The following is a 23,093-nucleotide window of genomic DNA, read 5'->3' as shown; positions in this document are numbered from 1 at the left end:
CAGATTCCATCTGTATGCACCCTTTTTTGTAGTGATTAATTTGAAAAACTGATAGTTGAAAATTATTTGCTAGTTATTTTTTTTTGTTTTAATGTATTTACAAGGTTTTCCTTGTGAATTTTCAGACTGACAGTGTGAGAAGCGACTCTAAAACTGGTTTTAAACATGAAAAGTGCTTATGCTCCTCTCTTGTGGCATATGACGTGACAAAAACCGTGACTGCAAATCTTTCAAGATTTGGCTTCAAGTTAATTACTAGATTCTGGATTAGTGGTGCTGGAAAAGCACAGCAGTTCAGGCAGCATCCAAGGAGCAGTAAAATCGATGTTTCGGGCAAAAGCCCTTCATCAGGAATACAGACAGAGTGCCTGAAGAGTGGAGAGATAAATGAGAGGAGGGTGGGGTTGGGGAGAAAGTAACATAGAGTACAATAGGTGAGTGGGGGAGGGGATGAAGGTGATAGGTCAGGGAGGAGGGTGGACTAGATAGATGGAAAAGAAGATAGGCAGGTAGGACAAGTCATGGGGACTGTGCTGAGCTGGAAGTTTGGAACTGGGGTGAAATGGGGGAAGGGGAAATGAGGAAACTGTTGAAGTGAACATTGATACTCTGGGGTTGAAGTGTTCCAAGGTGGAAGATGAGGCGTTCTTCCTCCAGGCGTCCGGTGATGAGGGAGCGGCGGTGAAGGAGGCCCAGGACCTCCATGTCCTTGGCAGAGTGGGAGGGGGAGTTGAAATGTTGGGCCACAGGATGGTGTGGTTGATTGGTGCGGGTGTTCCAGAGATGTTCCCTAAAACGCTCTGCTAGGAGACGTCCAGTCTCCCCAGTGTAGAGGAGACCACATCAGGAGCAACAGATACAATAAATGATATTGGTGAATGTGCAGGTAAAACTTTGGATGTGGAAAGCTCCTTTAGGGCCTTGGATGGAGATGAGGGAGGAGTTGTGGGCGCAGGTTTTGCAATTCCTGCGGTGGCAGGGGAAGGTGCAAGGATGGGAGGGTGGGTTGTTGCGGGACGTGGACATGACCAGGTAGTCACGAAGGGAACGGTCTTTGCGGAAGGCGGAAAGGGGTGGGGAGGGAAATATATCCCTGGTGTTGGGGTCATTTGGAGGTGGCGGAAATGTCAGCAGATGATTTGGTTTATGCGAAGATTGGTAGGGTGGAAAGTGAGCACCAGGGGCATTCTGTCCTTGTTACGGTTGGAGGGGTGGGGTCTGAGGGCGGAGGTGAGGGATGTGAACGAGATGCGTTGGAGGGCATCTTTAACTGCGTGAGAAGGGAAATTGCGGTCTCTAAAGAAGGAGTGTGTTCTGTGATGAAACTAGTCCTCCTGGGAGCAGATACGGCGGAGGCGGAGGAATTGGCAATACAGGATGGCATTTTTGCAGGAGTTAGGGTGGGAAGAGATGTAATCCAGGTAGCTATGGGAATCTGTGGGTTTGTAAAAAATATCAGTGTCAAGTTGGTCATCATTAATGGAGATGGAGAGGTCCAGGAATGGGAGGTGTCAGAGATGGTCCAGGTAAATTTAAGGTCAGGGTGGAATGTGTTGGTGAAGTTGATGAATTGCTCAACCTCCTCGTGGGAGCATGAAGGGGTGCCAATGCAGTCATCAGTGTAGTGGAGGAAGAGATGGGGAGTGGTGCCAGTGTAATTACGAAAGATGGACTGTTCTACGTAGCCAACAAAGAGACAGGCATAGCTGGGGCCCATATGGGTGCCCATGGCTACCCCTTTTGGTCTGGAGGGAGTGCGAGGATTCGAAGGAAAAATTGTTAAGGAAGAGGACCAGTTCGGCCAAACGAATGAGAGTGTCGGGTGGAAGGGTACTGTTGGGGACGTCGGGAGAGGAAGAAACGGAGGGGTTGGAGGCCCTGGTCATGGCGTATGGAGGTGTAGATGGACTGGATATCCATGGTGAAGATGAGGCGTTGGGGGCTGGGGAAATGGAAGTCTTGGAGGAGGTGGAGGGCATGGGTGGTGTCTCGAACGTATATGGGGAGTTCCTGGACTAGGGGGGATAGGACAGTGTTGAGGTAGGTAGAGATGAGTTCAGTGGGGCAGGAGCATGCTGAGACAATGGATCAGCCAGGATGGTCAGGCTTGTGGATCTTGGGAAGGAGGTAGAACTGGGCAGTGCAGGGTTTCTGGACTATGAGGTTGGAAGCTGTGGGTGGGAGATCTCCTGAGGTGATGAGGTTCTGTATGGTCTGGGAGATGATGGTTTGGTGATGGGGGTGGGGTCATGGTCGAGGGGCAGTAGGAAGAGGTGTCTTTGAGTTGTCTGGCATCAGCGGTGTAGAGGTCAGTGCGCCAAACTACCACTACGCCCCCCCCTTCATCTGCTGGCTTGATGGTGAGGGACTGGAGGGCTGCGCGTTGCGAGGGTGAGAGGTTGGAGTGGGGGAGGAGGGTAGACAGGTTGAGGCGGTTAATGTCCCGGCAACAGTTGGAAATGAAGAGGTTGAGGGCGGGTAATAGGCCAGCACGGAATGTCCAGGTGGATGGAGTGTGTTGGAGGTGGGCGAAGGGGTCCTCGGAAAGTGGGCTGGAGTCCTGATTGTGAAAGTAAGCTCGGAGGCGGAGGCTGCGGAAGAAGTGTTCGTCGTCACGGTGTGTATTAAATTCATTGATGTGGAGGGGGATGAAGGTGATTCCTTTGAGGACTGATCGTTCGTCCTCCAGTGAGGGGGAGGTCTGGAGGGATGGTGAAAACTCGGCAGGACTGAGAGCTGGGATCTGGTGTGGGTGTGGAGCTGGGAGTGGGGGCGGAGCCTGTAATTGGAGTGGGCGTGGTGTTAGGGGGAATGGGGGTGGAGTTATGAGCAGGGATGGTGTTCCCCTCGGGGGTTCTGGGGGGCAGGGATGGTGACAGTGGGATCTCCGGGGGCATGTCAGCAGAATGCAGGTGAGTGGCGTTGGTGGGATAGAAGTGGTGGCAAACACGGCAGTCACTGAGCGTATGACATCAGCGATGATGTGGGGGGGGGGAAGTGATGTCACGTGAGGGGCGGAAGTGGCGGTGGAAGCGGTCGTGATTGCGGCGGAAGTGACATCATCAGTGTGGGGGTGGTGGCTGCACCAGCCGCATGGTTAATGTTACTGGACTGATATGCCTGGAAAGAGCTATTTTAGTATTCTTCATTCCCTACTCTCTAAGTTGCATATCGTTGTGCAAAGATAGATGACAAATTAGAAGATTCAGTCGAATATTTTTTAATAAAGGAAAGAATAGTCAAAAAGTAATGGAAATTGAGCCAGAAAAATAAAAATAGATAGTAAGAGTTTCAATGAATATTTTAAAAGCAAAGAGTTAACAAAGGGAACATTGGTCTTTTTAAAAAGTGAGACTGCAGAATTAGTATGAAAAATAAGGAGATGACAATGAATTTAGCGGGCATTTTGCATCGATCTTTGCTGTACAGCATATAAGCAATATCCCAAAAGCAGCAACAAATCAGGATATTGAAAAGAGAGAGGAATTGAGGAAAATTGTAACTATCAGAGGAAAGTGCTACTGAGTAAATTGTTGAAAATGCAAGATGACAGATGCCCAGGTCTGGATGGACTTCATCCTAAGATCTTTTAAGAAGTGCATTTTAACGTAGTTAATTCATTGGCTTTAATTCTCCAAAACTCCCTTCATTTGGCAAAGATCCCATTAGATTGTGACTGCATCGTGTAAAAAAGGATGGAGACAGAAAGCAGGGAACTACAAACCAGTTAAATATTGGATGTTATTTTTAAAGAAGTTGCAGCATGGTACTTAGATACGTTCAAGGTAATCAAATGGCAAAGTCAACAGGTTTTGTGAAAGGGAAATAATGTTTAACCAATCCATTGCACTTCTTTGAGGAGTTAGCTTGGTGAACAAAGGCAAAATGATGGATGTGTTGCACTTTGATTTTCGGAAGATATTTAATATTGTGCCACATCACTGATTATTGTAGAAAATGAAAGTTTATGGTGTATGGGGTATTAAATTGACATGGATAGAAGATTGGCTGGTTACTAGGAAGCCGAGAGTAAGCATAAATGAATTCTCAGGTTGACAAGATGTAATGAATGTTGTGCCACAGGGATCGATTCTGTTTCCAATTTATATAAATGAGTACAGTTTAAAGAACACTTGAGCTAAACACCTTTAAGGACACCCATCCACCATCTTCACCATTCCCTGCCTTCACCACTGGTGTATTGTGGCAGTAGTTTATCCCATTTACAAGGACATAAGAAATAGGAACAGAAGTAGACCGTTCGGCCACTTGAGCCAGCTTCGCCATTCAATAGGATCGTGACTGATCTGACATTCCTCACACCTACTCTCCTGCCCATTCCCTGCAACCCTTGATTCCCCCACTGATTAGAATCTACCTATCACAGCCCTAAATGTACACAAAGCTTTTATGCTCACAGCTGTCTGTGGAAAGGAGTTCCAAAGACACTGAACCATCTGAGAGGAGAAATTCCTTCTCATCTCAGTGTTAAACTGGCACCCCTTTATTCTGAGACTATACTCTAGTCCTGGACTCTTCCGAGGGGAGGCATCCTCTCATTGTTTACCCTGTCAAGCCCCTCAAGAATTCTAGATGTTTTAGTGAGATCACATTTCAGTCTTCTGAACTTCAGTGAGTAGAGCCCCAGCATGTTTAGCCTTTGCTCATAAGACAGTCTATCCATACCAGGGATCATCGTAGTGAACCTTCTCTGAATTACCTCCAAAGAAATTGTTTCTTTTCATTAAATAAGGGGACCAATACTTTGCTCAGTACTCCAGATGTGGTCTTAATGATAACCTTATACAGTTACGGTAATACTTCTCTATTGTTATACTCCAGCCCCTCAAAATAAGAGCCAACATTCCATTCGCCTCCTAGCAGAGCGCTTCAGGAAACATTTCTGGGACACCTGCACCAATCAACCACACCACCCTGTGGCCCAACATTTCAACTCCCCCTCCCACTCTGCCAAGGACATGGAGGTCCTGGGCCTCCTTCACCGCCGCTCCCTCACCACCAGACGCCTAGAGGAAGAACGCCTCATCTTCCGCCTCGGAACACTTCAACCCCAGGGCATCAGTGTGGACTTCAACAGTTTCCTCATTTCCCCTTCCCCCACCTCACCTCAGTTCCAAACTTCTAGCTCATGACTTGTCCTACCTGCCCATCTTCTTTTCCACCTATCCACTCCACCCTCCTCTCTGACCTATCACCGTCATCTCCACCTCCACTCACCTATTGTACTCTCTGCTATTTTCTCCCCACCCCCACCCTCCTCTCATTTATCTCTCCACCCTTCAGGCTCTCTGCCTGTATTCCTGATGAAGGGCTTTTGCCCGAAACGTCGAGTTTCCTGCTCCTCGGATGCTGCCTGAACTGCTGTGCTTTTCCAGCACTACTCTAATCCAGAATCTGGTTTCCAGCATCTGCAGTCATTGTTTTTACCTATTCCATTAACCTTATATGCTACACACGTGTTAGCTTTCTGTGTTTTCTGTGCAATAGATCTTAAGCTAATCAGCCTAGAATTACATGCTTTTTGTTTCTTTCCCTTTTTGAATAGTAGTGTCACATTCGTATTCTTCCAATCTTCTGGTACTTCTCCAAAATCTAATGGTGTTTTGAAAAATCCAACTTCTAACTCTAGCTACCTCTTTTAGGAACCTAGGATGTAAGGCATCAAGGCAGAGGATTTACCTACATTTAGTAACTGTCTCAGTTTGTCTAATGCTGCTACTTTTGTGATGGGGATCATTACTTAATTCCTCCTCTGTATTCTTTAGTAGTAGCAAAATATTCAAAGTATCTTCCTCCATAAAGATGATACAAAATACTCCTCTGCCATTTCCTAGTTTCCAAAACTCCCCAGATTCATTTTCTAAGGGGTTTACATTCACTTTGACCACTGGCTTTTCACATACTTAAAGAAACTCTTGTCAGTTTTATTTTGTTTTGCTAGTTTGCCCTCGTTTATTTTCTATGTTCTTATTATCTTTCTCGTTCTCTTTACTGGATTCTGAATTCATTCCAGTCTTTGTGGTTATCAGTAACTTTGGACTCCTTATATGCCTTTTCTTTCAACATAATATTCTCAACTTCCTTGATTAGCCATGGTTGGTTAATCCCTCTTTTGAGAATCTTTCCTACTTACTGATAGGTATTTTTGCCAAGAATCACGAATTATCTCCTGAAACATCTGCCATTGTTTGCTTACTGTCATTCCTGCTAATCATAAAATCCCTACAGTGCAGAAAGAAGCTATTTGCCCCATGAAATTCCGAACAGCATCCCACCTAATCTTCCCTGTAACTACACGTGGGTTTTTTTTTACAATGGCTAACCCCTAACCTGCTCATCTCTGTACAATACATAACAATTTTTACCATGTCAAATCCACCTAACCTGCTTATCTTCGAACTGTGGGAGGAAACTGGAGCACCCAGAGGAAACCCACACAGACACAGAGAGAACATGTAAACTTCACACAGACAATTTTCTAGGGCTGGAATTGATCCTAGGTGCTGTAAGGAACCAGTGCTAACCACTGTGCCCACATACTACCCACTAAACTATACACCCAACTTCATTTTAGCTAACTCTATGCTCATTTCATTGTAATTCCCTTTATTTGAGCACAATATTGATCTATGTTCCTCATTCTTGAATGGAGTATTATGTTCTATAGGGGATTTTTTTGTTTTGGGTCATTTATTTGGCCCAAAAACATTAAACATTGCCAGATCCAAGATAGCTTGCTCCCTGGTTGGCTCCATGGCATATTACTGTAGAAAACTAGCTCTAATGCTCTCTGAGTTTGTTGTCATAACTACTCATTCCAATTTCATCAGTCCAATCAACATGAAGATTAAAGACACACATAATTATTACTCTGTTCTTTTTACGTGCTTCTTTTATTTGTCTCATTGCTTTAGATTAAATTACTTAGTGTGGAAACAGGGCCTTTGGCCCAACAAGTCCACACCGACCCGCCGAAGCGCAACCCACCCATACCCCTACATTTTTGCCCTTACCTAACACTACGGGAAATTTAGCATGGCCAATTCACCTGACCCGCACATCTTTGGACTGTGGGAGGAAACCGGAGCACCCGGAGAAAACCCACGCAGACACGGGGAGAACGTGCAAACTCCACACAGTCAATCGCCTGAGCCGGGTCTCAGGTGCTGTGAGACAGCAGTGCTAACCACTGTGCCACCATGCCGCCCACTTATCCGACAGAACCTTTCAAACCCATGACCTCTACTACCTCTGTTTAAGAAGGCCACCCCCCTTAACCTTTTCATGGGAACCTAGGGAGGGGCAATAAATGCTGGCCCGGCTAGCGATTCCCACTTACCTTGAACAAATTTAAAAGAAAAGTCTTGCAGTCTGATATCGTCCTTCTAATCTAAATTGATCACTTTCCAGTGCTTCCATATCCCATTTATAATATTGTATAAGGAACTGTAGATGTTGCTCCAAGTGTGTTCTAACAAAGGTTCAATACAGGTTTAGCAATATGTCTTTGCTTATTCTTTGTTCCCTCTAAATGCAAACAAAGAACAATGCAGCACAGGAACAGGCCCTTTGGTCCTCCAAGCCTGTACTGCCACATTTTGCCCTTCGATTGTAAAACTGTCTTCACTCACAGGATCTGTATCCCTCCAGTCCATTTCTGTTCATGTATTCATCCACGTGCTTCTTGAATGCTGCTATTGTGTCTGCTTCCACCACCACTCTGGCAACACATTCCAGGCACTCACCACCCTTTGTGTGAAAAAAATTTGCCTTGCACATCTCTTTTAACTTGCCCTCCTCACGTTTTGAACCAATGTTCAATAATAATTCACCCCTCCAAACTGGGAAAAAGCCTCATACTTTCTGCTGTATAAACCTCTGTTATGTCGCCCCTCAACCTTCTGCGTTCCAGTGAAAAAAACGCAGCTTATCCAACCATTCTTCATAGTTAAAATCCCCCTTACGAGGCGAAGCTTGGTAGAGCTTTTCTGTACCCTCTCCAATGTATCCACAGCCTTCTAGTAGTGTGGTGACCAGAACTTTATTTACTTATTTATTCATTTTGTGGGATATGGGTGTTGCTGGCTGGCCACCATTTATTGCCAGTCCCTAGTTGCCCTTGAGACAGTACTGGTGAGCTGTCTTCTTGAGCTGCTGTAGTCCACCTGTACACAATATTCCAAGTGTGGCCTAACTAAAGTTCTTTAAAGCACCAGCATAATTTCTCTAGCCTTCTACTCAGTGCCCCTTCCAAGAAAAGCAAGCATGCTATAAGCCTTTTTTTACTACCTTATGTACCTGCGTTGCTACTTTCAGTGATCTTTGGACCTGAATATCCAAATCCCTCTATGTCAATACTCTTAGGGGCCTGCCATTCACTGTATAATTTTCCACCAGTACAAGGCGTTTGACAAGGTTCTTCATGATAGACTGGTTAGCAAGGTTGCATAATATGGAATACAGGGAGAACTGGCCATTTGGATGCAGAACTGCTCAAAAGTAAAAGACAGAGGGTGGTGATGGAGGGTTGATTTTGAGATTGGAGGCCAGTGATGTGCCAAGAGGATCTGGGCTGGATCCACTGCTTTTCGTCATTTAGATAAGTGGTTTGGATGTGAACATAGGAGGTATGGTAAGTAAGTTTGCAGATGACACCTGAAACACCGAAATTGGAGGTGTAGTGAACGATGAAGAAGGTTACCTCAGGGTACAACGGGATTTTGATCAGATGGGCCGCTGGGTTTAATTTAGATAATGTGAGGTGCTGCATTTTGGAAAGATAAGTCAGTTCAGTACTTATACCCTTAATGGTAAGGTCCTGGGCAGTGCTGCTGAACAACAAGACCTTGGAGTGCAGATTCATAGTTCCTTGAAAGTAGAATTGCCAGTCAAGAGGATAGTGAAGATGATATTTGGCTTGCTTTCCTTTATTGGTCAGAACGTTGAATATGTGAGCTGGGAGGTCATGTTACAGCTATACAGGACATTGGTTAGGCCACTGTTAAAATATTGTATGCAATTTGTTCTTCCTTTTCGAAGGGTGTTGTGAAACTTGAAAGGGTTCTGAAAAGATTTACAAGGATGTTACCAGGGTTGAAGGATTTGATCTATAAGCTGAATAGGCTGAGACTGTTTTCCCTGGAGCTTCGGAGTCTGAGGTGTGACCATAGAGGTTTATAAAATCATGAGGGACATGGATAGAATAAATTGGCAAGGTCTTTTCCCTGGGTTGGGGAGTCCAGAACTGAAGGGCAAAGGTTTAGTGGAAAGATTTAAAAGGGACCTAAGGGGCAACTTTTTCACGCAGAGTGGTGCATATATGGAATGAGGTGTTAAAGGAAGTGGTGGAGGCTGGTACAATTACAACATTTAAAAGGCATCTGGATAGGTATAGGAGTAAGACTGGTTTAGGGAGACATGGGTCAGGTGCTGGCAAATGGAACTAGGTTGGTTTGGAATATCTTGCCAGCATGGGCAAGTTGGACGAAAGGGTCTGTTTCTGTGCTGTCCTTCGCTATGACTCTATGACTTGACCTTCCAAAATATATCACCTCACAGGCAAGGTTGCTTCTGTAATGGGCTTTTTGGCCTGTGTCACGATGTTTTGTGATTTATGTATCCTTATTCCCATATCTCTTCCTTGATTTAGATTGTTAATTGCCAAATAAGATACAACCTCTTTATTTTCATACCAAATACTTCACTTTTATCTACGTTGAAATTCGTTTGCCAATTATATGTACAGTAAAGTCACCTCTGCACCCAATTGTGATATGGCTGCATCTTCAATAGAGAGAGACGAATGGTAGTAGTTTAATCTGAATGTCACCTTGCCTCAGCAAGGTTGAGAAGGTGGGACTTTAATGGTAGCTGAAGTCAGTACAAGAATTGAACCTGTGCTGCAAACTAAGTTACCGTTTATGTGTACGTTAGATGCGTAGATAAGGTCATATTTTGGAGATAATGAATTCTACAATCCTTCAATTTACTTGCAACATTTCTGCTTGACAGCAGATCTGATCATCAGTTCCCATCCTCTCATTTTCTTACTGCCTACATTTCTTTCCTTTCATTGCCTTTCTACCCTGTCTTACTCCTTTATCCTCACTTTTTGCCCATCATTTATAGTGCACAACTGCCATATCTTCCCATGACTCTTTCAGTTTTCCTTACTCCCCTTTATCTCTCTGTTACTTCTCTATTCACCGACGTACCTTAGTTCATTCCACTCACTTGATGTATGTTCCTTTGCAACTTGTTGTTTCTTCAAGTATAACTTGGATATAGAATTCTCTCTTCCTTTGTAAAAGTCAGTAATAAACCTAATGAGGCCTCTGAAATGATCGTTCGGGAACATGACCTGTCAATTTCTTCCAAGCGGAGTACGTACTTTTAACCCTCCGTGCCCCCCCCCCCACCCCCGCAAGCAGCTTTTAACCAAAGCGAACTCCAATTGCAACTTATTTTTACTTATAATCCCTATGGACGTTAATTGATGGTTCTCTGGAAGTCTATTTAGATAACCTTTCATAGACCTTCTCTTCAATTTATTAGTGATCTCCTTGGAAATTAGTCAATCATGATCACATCAAAATGAGTTGCTAAAAAATTTTAAAGTTACAGTAATAGTATGTGTACAAAATTTGCTCATAGAGAATAGTAGTGGAGTAGTTTTTCATACTGGAAGGAAAGAACACTGGTGCATCTCAGTCTGGTATTAGAGAAGTACACTTTCTGATATATTAGTGAAGTGGACATGGATCGAACAAAATTTCAAAGTTTGAGTGTTTTGTTCAACTCTGATCACCACAATATGTCAAAGGCTTAGAGAAGGGGCAGAAAGGACTATTTTAGAAAGGTACCCAAAAATGAGAGACTTCATTTGTGGAGAGACTGAATAATGTGGGGTTATTCTCCTTGGTAGCAGAAATTTAAGAACAAATTTGACAGAGGTTTTCAAAGCCATGACATAATAGAATATATAAGAACAATCACTTTTTTGAATGGCAGTAGTATCAAGAATTACTTAAGGTTAAGGAGGAAAGGATCAAACAGCACTCTAGAGGGTTACGAGGTAGCCAGGAAGGAACTGAAGAATGGATTTAGGAGAGCTAGAAGGGGGCATGAGAAAGCTTTAGCAAGTAGGATTAAGAAAAAACCTTGAGGCATTCTACACTTATGTGAGGAACATGAGCATGGCCAGAGTAAGGGAAGGGCCGATCAAGATAGTGGACGGAACTTGTGACTCAAGTTGGAGGAGGTAGGGGAGGTCCTTAATGAATATTTTGCTTTAGTATTCAGTACTGAGAGGAACCTTTGATGTTTGTGAAGACAGCATGAAACAGGCTGATACGTTCAAACAAGTTGGTGTTAAGAAGGAGGGTGTGCTGAAAGTTTTGAAAAACATGAGGATAGATAAGTCCCCTGGGCCAGAAGGGATATACCCAAGGCTAAAAAGCAAGTGAGGGAAGGGATTGGCATGCTTTGATCGTCTTTGCAGCCTCACTGTCCATTGGAGTGGTACGAGATGATTGGAAGGTGGTAAATGTTATTCCCATTGTCAAGAAAGGGAATAGGGATAATCTTGCAAATTACAGACTAGTCAGCCTTCCATATGTGGTGGGTAAAGTATTGGAGAGGATTCTGAGAAACAGAGTTTATGATCACTTAGAAAATCATAGTTTAATTAGAGATAGTCAGCATGGCTTTGTGAGGGGCATGTCATGCCTCATTGAATTCTTTGAGGATGTGACAAAACGCATTATTGAAGGTAGAGTAGTGGATGTGGTGTACATGGATTTTAGCAAGGTGTTTGATTAGGTTCCCCATGGTAGGCTCATTGAGAAAGTAAGGAGGCATGGGATACAGGGAAATTTGGCTGTCTGGATTCAGAATTGGCTGGCCCATAGAAGAGAGAGGGTGGGACTAGATGGAAAGTATTCATCCTGGAGCTTGCTGACCAGTGGTGTTCTGCAGGGATCTGTTCTCTGACTTCTGCTTTTATAAATGACTTGGGTGAGGAAGTGAAAGGGTGAGGTAGTAAACTTGCTGATGACACGAAGACTGGTGAAGTGGTAGATTGTGTGGAGGGCTGTTGTAGGTTGCAGTAGTACATTCATAGAATGCAGAACTGAACTGTTAAGGGCAGATAGTTTCAACCTGGAAAAGTGTGAAGTGATTCATTTGAAAAGGTTAAATTTGAATACAGGGTTAAAGGCAGGATTCTTGGCAGTGTGGTGTCACAGAGGCATCTTTGGGTCCATGTCCATGATTCCTCAAAGTTGCCACCTAAGTTGATAGGGTTATTAAGAAGGCGTATGATTTGTTGGCTTTTATTAGTGGGAGGATTGAGCGTAAGAGCTGCGAGGTTATGCTTCAGCTCTATAGACCTAGTTAGACTGCACCTGGAATATTGTGTTCCGTTCTGGTTGCCTCATTATAGGAAGGATGTGGAAGCTTTAGAGATGGTGCAGAGGAGATTTACCAGGAAGCTGCCTGGACTGGAGGGCATGTCTTCTGAAGAAAGGTTGAGGGAGATGGGCTTTTCTCATTGGAGTGAAGCTGGATAAGAGGTGCCTGGATAGAGAAGTACAGATAGGATGAATAGTCTGAGACTTTTTTTCCAGGGCAGAAATGGCTATCACAAGGGGGCATAATTTTAAAGTGATTGGAGGAAGGTTTAGGGGGCGCGTCAAAGGTCAGTTCTTTACATGTGGGTGCATGGAATGCATTGCCAGCAGTGGTCTTAGCATCACATACATTAGGAACATTTAAGCGACTCTTGGATAGGCACTTGAATGGTAGTAAAATGAAGGGTATGTAAGTTAGTTTGATCTAGGGTAGGATATAAGATCAGCACAACATTGAGTGCCGAAGGGCCTGTACTGTACTGTTCTGTGTTCTAATTATGATAGACAGATTTAAGGTGATTGGCAAAAGAACCAGAAGGAACATGAGGAAACCGTTCTCTGCATCCAGTATCTGAAAGATAGAAGAAGCAGTTTTATACTGTAACATTCCAAACCAAATTGATTAAATACTTGAGAAAAAATAATTACACGGCTGTGGAAAAAGGCTATGGAATGGGGTGAAATGCAGAAATCGAACAAAAGCTTGCTATATGTCCTGAATTTTGAGACCTTGTAAAATTCATAAAGCAATGAGAGAAGGCACAAAATATGGGTCACCATTCCTTGCAATGCCCAACCTCAAGGCAGACAGATAATTAAGAGTCTTGTTTATGTTAGATTTAGGAGGGCAAATGAGATTTTCCAGTCAGCCTGCAGCCTCCCTTAATGAATAGATTGGGGGGTGGGGGGAGATGGCAAATCAACTGTGTAGCGTTAAGCACTCAGCACAAGGCTGACATGCCAAGCTGCTGAGCAGTCTACAGACCTTCCCTATCTGCATGAATGGGAACATAGCTGAAAAGTAATGTGAAAGTGGCCACCTCACCTCCTCTCTCACCCAACCTCACAGTAGTGCCCTCACAGATGTTTTTTTTGATTAAGCAATTGAGAAGGCAAATCCTTGTTGAGGTGCCATCCTAGTTACTAATTCTGTACTGTATTCAGGTGCAGTGAGGCTTCTGACTCTTCAACTTCAAGAACTCACTTTTAGCCTTTAATTGAATAGGGAACCCATCATCATCATGGCAATTAACAGCTAACTCACATAAAAATCTAAACTCCTCATTAGTTTTTCCCTGAAGGTGAGTTTCTGATCAGAAATCAACGCAGTCCCTACTCTGTGGCAAAAATTCCATCCTATGATTCTGTGATTTGTGTTTTGCAAGTCTATGTTGGCTGTCTCTGATCAATTCATAAATTGTTAATGTGCCTCTAGTACTCTGTCGCGATTGACAGACTCTAGCAGCTGTTCCACAACTGACAGGCCTATATTTGCCCCCCTACATTTCCTAAGTAATAGTGATGTTGGCGAATTTCTAATCTAAGGGTACATTTTCTGAACTGAGAGCTTTGAAAGAATATGATTAACACTTCTGCAATTCTTTCACCTACTATTTTAATATGTTGGAGTAGAAACTACCAGGTCCTAGAGATTTATCTATTTTGAATCTCGTTAATTTCTCCATTACCATTTTGTTACTTATACTGAATCTAATAAATTCCTCCACTTGATTTATTTTTAATTTTCCTTCCACCTTTAGTTTTATCCTCCTCTTCTGCTGTGAAAATGGATGCAAAATACTGGCTTCATAAATCTGCCATTACGTTATTGTCGGTTAACATATCATCACTGTCTATCGTTAATTGATCCATATTATCATCAGCCACTCTTTTTTTTACTTTTTAATGTACAAAACTCTTTCAATTAGCCTTAATGCTTTTTTCAAAGCTTTTTTTTCTCGTATTTACTTTTTGCAGCTTTTTTTCCTTGTCCCTTTGTTGATTCATTTTTCTCAGACCTCTGGATCTTCACTTTTCTTGATGGTGTAAGCTACATCACTTACATGTCGTTTGTAAGGTGATGTATTGTGACTGAGAAAAGAGATGCAGTTGTAATAAATGGATTGGAGATGATTTCTGTTATTACCAGCTAATGTTTGGTAGCTATATCCCATTTCTGCTACTGTATGTGTCACTAAGAATTGTAGTGGTTTCTCTTCAAGAACAACGAAAGCAGGGTTATTTCTGTCCCTCTCCACATGGTTGTCAACATTTATCCTGATAAGTTTTAGATTAGATTAGATTAGATTACTTACAGTGTGGAAACAGGCCCTTCGGCCCAACAAGTCCACACCGACCCGCCGAAGCGCAACCCACCCATACCCCTACATGTACCCCTTACCTAACACTACGGACAATTTAGCATGGCCAATTCACCTAACCTGCACATCTTTGGACTGTGGGAGGAAACCGGAGCACCCGGAGGAAACCCACGCAGACACGGGGAGAATGTGCAAACTCCACACAGTCATTCGCCTGAGGCGGGAATTGAACCCAGGTCCCTGGCGCTGTGAGGCAGCAGTGCTAACCACTGTGCCACCGTGCTGCCCTAAAGCCTCAAGAAGATCTCATGTTTCAGTTAGATCATATTTATTCTTCTAAACTTTAGAGGGTATAGGCCTGTTCTGCTCAGTCTCTCCACATAAAAAACATTCCCTCATGCCAGAAATCTGTTAGTAAACCTTTCTTGATCATATACCATGTTAAGGTTCACTAACAGTTTGCTTATACCTGCACACCATTTATTTTTTAACCCCTCTTCTGACCACATGAGGTATTAAATGTAAGCAGAATGCATACTCTCCTCGCCCCTCAGTGAGAAGGTCCAAATTGAAGTCCTGCTTGATGGTCAAGAAAGGTGTGATCAACAGCTTGACTGTCAGCCTGTAAATCCTTCCAACAAATGCCAATGGCTGGAGGTAAGAGAGGGAGAAACCCTGTCAGACATGATGGAAAGAAAATTGGAGGCCTTTGCTACCACGTTCCAAATGAATCAGACTGCAGCATGTATGTAAAAGTGCATATTACCAGAGTAACACAGATTCCCTCTGTCATCTGAAGCACACCACCACCTCCAATATCTGAACATTTTGTAATGATTATAGATTACAGGTAAACGTATGGTTATAGTTTTTAATCAATTATTAATATGATTGATGAGTTTATTTGGAGCATAGAGTCGTAAAGACTTACAGCATGGAAACTGACTCTTTGGTCCAACTTGTCCATGCCGAACAGACATCTTAAATAAACGAGTCCCATTTGGCAGCATTTGGTTCATATCCCTCTAAACCCTTCCTATTCATATACCCATTCAGATGACTTTTAAATGTAGTAATTGTACTTGTCACCACCACTTCCTCTAGCAGCTTATTCTATATATGCACAACCCTCTGTGTGAAAAAGTTCCCCTTAGATCCCTTTTAACTCTTTCCCCTCTCATCTTAAACCTGTGTCCTCTAGTTTTGGACTCCCCACGCCAGGGAAAAGACCTTGTCTATTTACCCGATCCATGGGCCTCATGATTTTATAAATCTCTATAAAGTCACCCCTGAGCCTCTGACACTCCAGGGAAAATAGCCCCAGTCCATTCAGCCTTTCCCTATAGCTCAAACACCAACTAGGGGAGCATTCTTGTCTTTTCTAAACCCTTTCAAGTTTCATAACATCTTTCCAATAGTGTCCTAACTAATGTCCTGTACAGTGACAACATGACTTCCCAACTCGCTGCATTGACCGATAAAGGAAACCAAACCAAATGCTGCCTTCACTGTCATCTCTCCCTGTGACTGTACTTTCAAGGAACTGTGAACCTGCACATTGAGGTCTCTTTGTTCAGCAACACTCCCCAGGACCTTACCATTAAGTATATAAGTCCTGCTTTGAATTGCCTTTCCAAAATGCAGCACCTCACATTTATCTAAATTAAACTCCAGTTGCTATTCCTCGGCCCATTGACCCATCTGATCAAGATCCTGTTGTACTCTGAGATAACCTTCTTTGCTGTCCACTGAACCTCCAATTTTGGTGTCATTTGCAAATTTACTAACCATACCTCCTATGTTCACATTCAAATCATTCATATAAATGATGAAAAGCAACGGATCCAGCACCAATCCTCATGGCACACTGCTGGTTGCAGTCCTCCAGGCTGAAAAGCAACCCTACACCATCACCCTCTGTCTTCTACCTTCAAGCCAGTTCTGCATCCAAATGGCTAATTCTCCCTTTATTCCATGAGATCCTGTTATCTCATTTTTTAAGGCTTCCCATTTTCTAGCCATCTCTTACCAGTGAACGTCTATCCCTAATCAACTGTTGAAACTTCTTGCTTAATACTGTCAAAATTGGCTTCATTCCAATCTGAAACCTTAACTATTCAATCCGGTCTAGCCTTTACCATCACTATTTAAAAACTAATAGAATTATGGTCACTGGCCCCAAAGTGCTCCTCCACTGACACCTTAGCCACCTGCCCTTCCTTATTTCCCAAGAGTAGGTCAAGGTTTGCACTTTCTCTGGTAGGTACATTCACATACTGCATGAGAACATTTTCTTGTACACACTTGAATTCCTCTCCTTCTCAATCTTTAACACTATGACAGTCCCAGTCTGTGTTTCGAAGGTTAAAATCCCCTACCATAACCATCCTGTTATTCTTACAGATAACTCGGATCTCCTTACAAATTTGTTTCTCAATTTCCTGCTGACTATTGGGGGGGGTCTTTAGTACAATCCTAATAAAATGATCATCCCTTTCATCTTTCTCAGGTCCACCTAAATAACTTCCCTGGACATAATCCTAGGAATATCTTCCCTAAGTACAGTCGTAATGATACCCCTTATCAAAAAAGCCACTCCCCCTCTTCTCTTGTTCCCCCTTTCTATATAGCATCTATACCCTGGAACGTTAAGCTGCCAGTCCTGTCCATCCCTGAACCATGTCTGTGTAATTGCAATGATATCCCAGTCCCATGTTCCTAACTATGTCCTGCATTCATCTGCCTTCTCTGTTAGGCCTCTTGCATTGAAATAAGTGCAGTTTAATTTAACAATCCTACCTCATTCTCTGCTTTGTTCCTGCCTGCTTATTGACTTGCTCCTTTTTACAGCTGTGCCAGTCTCAGACTGATCTCTTTCCTCATTATCGCCCTGGGTTGCCCCTGTCCCACTTACTAGTTTAAATCCTTCTGAGCAGCTGTAGCAACTGTCCTCTCCAGTATATTAGTCCCCTTTTAATTCAAGTGCAATCCATCCTTCTTATACAGGTCACTTCTATCCCAGAAGAGATTCCAATGATCTAAAAATGTGAACCCATCTACCCTGCACCAGTCCTCAGACATGCATTCATCTGTATTCTCCTATTCGTACCCTCACTAGCTCATGGCACCAGGAGTAATCCAGATATTACTATCCTCCAGGAGCTACTTTTTAAATTCCTGCCTAACTTCCTATATTCTCTCCTCAGAATATCATCCTTTTCCTTTCCCGTGTTGTTAGTTCCAATGGGTACAATGACCTCCTGCTGGTCCCTCTCCCCTATGAGAATATTCTGCACCCTCTCCAAAATATTCTTGATCCTGGCACGAGGGAAGCAGCACACCATTCTGATGTCTCAATGTCTGCTGCAGAAATATATGTGTCTCTGACTGGGGAGTCCCCTATCACAATCGATTGCTTGGAATCTGATATACCCCTCACTACCAATCTCAGTGCCAGAAACCTGGCTGTCAGTGCTACGTTCCCCGGAGAACCTATCACCCCTACATTTTACAAAACAGCAAACTTATCTGAGATGGGGATAGCCACAGGAGACTCCTGCACTCCTTGCCTCCCTTTCCTACCTCTCCTGTAGGTCACCCATCTACTTTACTGTATCTTCGGTTTATCTCCCTTCTTGTAACAACTATCCATCACACTCCTCCCTCCTGTAAATTCTTTGTTGCCTTTAACTGCCACTCCAGTTGATCCATGCAATCCGATAGGATTAACAATCAAACACACTTACTGCAGACTTAATCATCAGTAACATGGTAACAGTCCCTAATCTCTCACATACAACAGGAAGAGCATATCACTCTACTAAAAGTCATCTTTGCACCTTAACAATCTACAGACCCAGAAGAAAGTACTGTATAACTGCTCCAAACAACACTGCTCCAGGCTAGCTAAGTACAATGGTTTATATTTTTAAAGTTTAATCAAGAGACAGATCTCAATAAAAACAAATCAAAAAAGAACTCACTCTACTCACTATTGTAGATTTACGGAAACAGTAAGATTATACTTAAAAACTAGCTTAACTGTTCCCCTGCTATGAGTTACCCCATGTTTCTCCAAGGTCAGCTGTAAATTTCATGGTTTGTTTATTTTTCTTAGAACAAACTCCTATGTCCAGAGATACTTGAAACCAAATAGCAAAAGCAGCAGTTATGCAGATACACTGCTGGGTCAGTCAACAGCATTTGAATCAGTCCCATTTGGTCTCTGCTTTTGTGTCTCTTCCTCTTTTTTAAAGTGCCATTGTTTTGATCTTTTTTCCCACAAAGTTCCAAAACCATGGAGCACCTTAAAAATAGTAATTACTACTCTTAGAATTCGAGGAAGTCCGCTCCAACACTGAAAATACCTCAAGGAGCAGTTCTTATAACCACAAGTTTTTTCCCATCCTTTATCTTCAATTAGCCAAGTACCTGAAGTTGTTCTTCCCATGTGCCCATTCTCTCATACAATTCCAAACCCCTCCAACACTTTTTTTGAACCTTTGAGGTGACTTCACCAGGTTGGTAGAGTGGCCAGCCAGGATGCATCCAGCTAGGCTTTTTGTTAACCTGTGGCCTACCAGTAACCTCTTCCACTGAGCGCTGTTTAGAACAGCAACTGCAGCCCTTACATCAGTACCTCTCTTGTCCTGCTGTTGCCTGCTTCTCCAGTCACAGAATTCCTCTCTCCTGAACTTGCTGCTAAGAGGCTCAACTTCATATTTTGGCCCTTTCAATGGAAACCCTTTAATTTGGGAATTCATAGATGGCAGTAAGAGGGATAGGAAGACAGAGGTTAGAAAAAAATTCTCATGTATCTGAAAATTGATAATTACACAATTAAAAGAAATGTACCACTTACAGCAGGACTTCTCAAATGCTTTTCCTATTGTGAGGCTTGAAAATTGTTTAGATCCGTCAGTGAGGAAGGTGAGTATGGGGTGGTAGAGGCGATGTATTACAAAGCAGGCAGTTGCATGAGGGGACCTGAGAGACCAGGAAAGGTGCAAAGCTTTGTGGTGGCCGTTGTTGCTTCAGAGCTTGCACCCCCAAAATTTCAGGTCCCAAGCGCACATGCCCTTGAGGCATCTTCCATGCTCACAGCGATAAGCATACTGTACTTTAGAAATTACTCCAAAACTCCACAAGTGGTCCATGTGTGAGCACACCAACACTGAATGTAATGGCGGTACAACTTCTTGACTCTTCTACTCAAATATCTTTGAACTTAAGGCTATTGTACTGCTTGCTACCTTAATTGCTGTCTGTACATGCATGTTAACTTTCTGATCTGAATACAGTAATATGCACATCCCTGTGGATAACATTTTTCAATCTTCCAAATATTTGATAAATATTTTTCTCATCTATTTTTAACCAACACTAATCAATTCAAATTTTCCAGTGTTGTATTCCACTTGCCATATTCCTGTCCAATCCTTTCTTAATCTTCTTTCAGCCTCCTTGCTTTCTCATGGCATATTTTTACAGACATACGAACAAGAAGCAGCAATATGCCACTTACCCTCCTGAGTCTGCTCTGCCATTCATTAAGATCATTATTGATATGTTTGTAACCTCACATCTGCATTCCTACTTACCCCAATAACATCTGAATCTCTTGATTGACATGAATCTATCTATCTCCGTCTTAAAAATATTCAAGGACTCTGCTTCCACCCCTTTTCAGGAAGCGTGTTTCAAACATTCTTGACCATCTGTGAGAAGAAAATGACATCTCATTTCTGTTTTAAATAGGTGACTGCTGATTTTTAAGCTCGGAAACCCATATTTACCTTATCAATACTCCTCCGGTTCTTTTATATTTCAATCAAGTTGCCCCTTTCACTTCCAAACTGCAGTGGATATAAACCTAGCCTGTTCAAACGTTCCTCATATAAAACTTACTCATTCGAGGTTGTCCAGTAAACCTTCTCTGAATTGTATGTAATGCATTTACTTGCTTTCTTAAACAAGGTGACTAATCTATGCCAACTACTCCAGATATGGTCTCCGGTGCCCTAAATAAGTATAGCAGAACCCTCCCCAAACTTTTGAATTTGATCCCCCTCAAAATAACTTATGACATTGTATTACCTTTCATATTTACTTGCTGTATCTATGTGCTAACGTTTTGTGATTTGTGCACTAGGACGTCCAGATCCCTCTGCTCCTCAGAGCTCTGCAATCTCTCATCATACAGCTAATGTGTTTTCTTTTGGTTCCACCTGCAAAAATGGACTATTTCACATTTTAACACATTATACTTCATCCTTGACCACTGACTTAACCTTTCTATATCCCTCTGAGGCATCCTTATGCACTTTCCACAATTTACTTTGCTACCTCTTTATGTCATCAGTAAATTTTAACAACCGTACCTTGTGTTCCTTTATCCAAGTAATTTATATACATTGTAAGCAAAGACCCAGTATCAATCCTGGTAGCACAATATTTGTTGCCAACCTGAAAATTTATACCTACTTTCTGCTCTTCATTAGCCAACCAATCTTTTATCCATGCCAATATGTTACCCACTACACCATGAACTTCTATTTTCTGCGGTAAGCTTTTATCTAGCATTTTATCAAATGTCTTCTGGAAATCTAAGTACAGCGCATTCACTTGTTTCTGTTTATTCACAGCATGTGTTAGTTCCTCAAAGCGTGCTAATTGATTGGTAAGCATGATTTCCTTTCAATAAAAGCCTGTGAATTCTGCCTGACTACCTGGAATTCAGCTAAGTGACCCAAAATAAGTTATTTGGTAATAGTTTCCAACATTTCCCTGTTAGGTTGACTGACTTGTACTTTCCTGCATTCTGTCTTCCTTACTCTTTGAATAAAGGAATTAGGTTTACTTCCTTCCAATTTAACAGGATCTTTCCTGAATCGAAGAAATTTTGATAATTAAAACCAAAGCATCAGTGATCTCACTAGCCACTTTTTTTTTAAATTCACCTAACTTTGCATCATCAGCAAACTGAACATATTACTTTAGTTCCCCTATCTAATTCATTGAGTTACATTGTAGGGGACTGAACCGAGCACTGATACCTATATTACCTCTCTAGTTTAAAACCTAGTAACCTAACTTGGCCCTTTTATTCTTGCTATTAGTATCCTCTGCTTATCAATCCTCAGTCTAAATAAATATATTACCCAATTTTTTTAAAGAAAATCCAAATGCATCAAATCCATTGGTTCTCCCTAATTCATCCTCCTCATTACCACATCAAAAATGTTGAATGAATCTTCAAATGTGGCTTCCCTCTTACAAATCTGAATTCACGGGTCTTGTTACCAAAATTCACCTAAATCATAAACTCAACATAAAATTTTATCATATTAAAATCAACCTGTTATGATTTGTCACTAATAGCTCAAAAAAGATAAAAGTTATTAATTAATCATATCTATTTGCATAACAGTAAGTCTCAAACAGCCTTGCTAAAATAACTAAAAATCACACGCCACCAGTTTATAGTCCAACTGGTTTATTTGGAAGTACAAACTTTCAGAGCACTGTTCCTTCGTCAGAAAGCTACTTGATAAAAGAGCAGCACTCCCAAAGCTAGTACTTCCAAATAAATCTGTTGGACTATAACCTGGTGTTGTGTGATTTTTAACTTTGTCCACCCAGTCCAACACCAGCACCACCTCATCATTACTAAAATAGAACCTAAATTAAAACAAAGATCTGTGGATGCTGGAAATCTGAAGCAAAACAGAAATTAGCTATGGAGAGAAAGAGTTAACATTTATGGACGGCACAGTGGTTAGCACTGCTGCCTCACAGCGCCTGAGACCCGGGTTCAATTCCCGCCTCAGGCAACTGTCTGTGTGGAGTTTGCACATTCTTCCCGTGTCTGCATGGGTTTCCTCCGGGTACTCCGGTTTCCTCCCAGGTGCAGATTAGGTGAATTGACCATGCTTCAAATTTGTATATATATCTGCTTCTTTGTTTCTCATCGACTATTAGGAAGTTTATAATACACTCCCAGCAATGTGATTGTTCCTTTTTGATTTGAATGATGACCTGTACTACTGTAGTACCCCTGTACTATGATACAATTGATGGTTAGCTTATCCATTAATTAGATAAGGGATGTCATCAGGCATGGACTGGAAGTCTTTAGGGCCTCCATCCAAAATTGTCTGTGCTTTCACTTTGTTGAAATTTCTCCCCTCCATTCTAGTTGTTGGTCCCACATTTTATATAAGCCAGCAGTATTCCAATTAAACATTAAGATTAAGTTAACTTCAGAGGAAATGGTTTCAAGCTAAAAGGCTATGTTTAAATGCACAAAGCATTCACAACAAAATAGATGAATTAATAGTGC

The 23,093-nt window shown here is 42.3% G+C and overlaps 1 protein-coding gene across 4 annotated transcripts in view; it reads left to right on the top strand.

Moving 5' to 3' along the window:
* atf2 (activating transcription factor 2) overlaps window positions 1-23,093 on the top strand; it is a 146,961-nt gene that overhangs the window by 71,130 nt on the left and 52,738 nt on the right. The window lies entirely within an intron of this gene.

Source organism: Hemiscyllium ocellatum, chromosome 7, assembly GCF_020745735.1.
Source record: "Hemiscyllium ocellatum isolate sHemOce1 chromosome 7, sHemOce1.pat.X.cur, whole genome shotgun sequence".
NCBI lineage: Eukaryota > Metazoa > Chordata > Chondrichthyes > Orectolobiformes > Hemiscylliidae > Hemiscyllium > Hemiscyllium ocellatum.
This window is presented reverse-complemented; position numbering and strand designations above follow the sequence as displayed.